We start from the raw sequence: 1,899 nt of genomic DNA, 5'->3' as shown, positions 1-1,899 counted from the left end.
ACCAGCAGATGACAACGTTTCTCTAAAAGAAATGGAAAAACTTTCAAAATACAAAGACCTGGAAATAGAGGTAACTCGAATGTGGAATCTAAAAACAGAAACAATTCCTATCATAGTAGGTGCCTTAGGTATAATAAAAAAATATTCAGACAAATACATAACAAAAACACCAGGCCTTACAAATATATATAACATACAGAAAATTGCACTACTGGGCACTGCACACATCCTACGCAAAACACTTTCAATACAGTAACCATAAGAACACCACAGCAAACCACAGCACATACCCAAGGCGCACAGAGCTGCGCTCGGTAGTGAAGTGAAAGCACGTTATAAAAATAAAACTACTGAACAATAATAATAATAATAATAAACTTAAGGTGGCGTACTTGCACAGACTGAGACTGATCCTTAAGTCGAAATTAAACGGATAGAATAAGATTGAAGCTATCAGCACCTGGGCGGTTTCACTCCGTAGATATGGAGCATGGGAAATCGCATGGACAGTAGATGAACTAAACAGCTTAAATAGAAAGACAAGGAGGTTGCTAACTATATATGGGACACTCCATCCCCAAAAAATGACACGGACAGACTACATGTACCAAAAAAAGAGGAGGAAGAGGACTTATTGGACACGAAAACAGCATTAAAGAAGAAGAAAACAACATAGCATGGTATGTAAAAAATGCCACAGAACCGCTATTATTAGAAGTAGGAAGGTTAGGCTTGTGTAGGATGCAAGATTGAAAGATAAAGCACTATACAAGAAATTGAAAACGAATGAAACTGAGAATAGATGGGTAAAGAAAAGAATGCATGGACAATTTCATAAGGAATGTTGAAGATAAGGCAGACAGAAAAAAGATGGCTGTGGATGACTAAAAGTGATTTAAAACCGGAAACGGAGGCTCTAATCTGTGCTGCCCAAGAGCAAGCACTAAGAACAGACTACATAAAATACGAAGTAGGCAACACAACAGAAAGTAATAAGTGCAGAATCTGTGGACAAAATGGCCAGAAGAAATATAAGAAAAGCTCCAACAATATAGCAAGGTTTGTCCATTGGACGCTTTGCAACACGTATGGCCTTGACAGAGAAAAAAATTGGTACGACTACAAACCCGAAGGCATCATCGAAAATGATAATGCAAAAATCCCATGGGGTTTTATGATTCAGTGCGATCATGAGATAGAAGATAGGAAGCCAGACATAGTCTTAATTGAGAAAGAAAGTAAACTATGCTGGATCTTAGATACAGCATGCCCAACTGATAACAAGGTATGCGATAAGGAAGAAAGAAACGTCGATAGGTTAGCTTGGGAGATAAAGCAGTTGTGGTCGATATATATGTATATATATATATATATATATATATATATATATATATATATATATATATATATATACATAAATGCTTATGTATACATATATACATATATTTGTATGTATCTGTGCATGTGTGTGTGTGTGCGTGTGTGTGAGTGTATCTAACGTGATATATGCATATATATAGAGAGAGAGAGAGCGAGAGATAGATAGATAGATAGATAGATAGATAGATAGATATTACATATATATATACTTGAACACATGCATGTATATATATTTACAGATACATATATATACAGATCGCTCTCAGACGCAAGCAGACACAAACACACTCACACACACGCACACAAAGGCACGATCATACACATACAGATATATCTGTAATTATGCGTATGTTCGAGAATGCGATTGATTGAATATAATTCTTAACGCTTCTATTTCTTATGTAATAACTGTTTGGTTGGATTACGGTTTACTAGTTTTTATATCGATATATTATTCGAGTTTCATTGAACCTAATGGCAATGAAATGTGTGTGTGTGTGTGTGTGTGTGTGTGTGTGT

The sequence above is a fragment of the Octopus bimaculoides genome, chromosome 6, assembly GCF_001194135.2.
Source record: "Octopus bimaculoides isolate UCB-OBI-ISO-001 chromosome 6, ASM119413v2, whole genome shotgun sequence".
Taxonomy (NCBI): domain Eukaryota; kingdom Metazoa; phylum Mollusca; class Cephalopoda; order Octopoda; family Octopodidae; genus Octopus; species Octopus bimaculoides.
Note: the sequence above shows the minus strand (reverse complement) of the source record.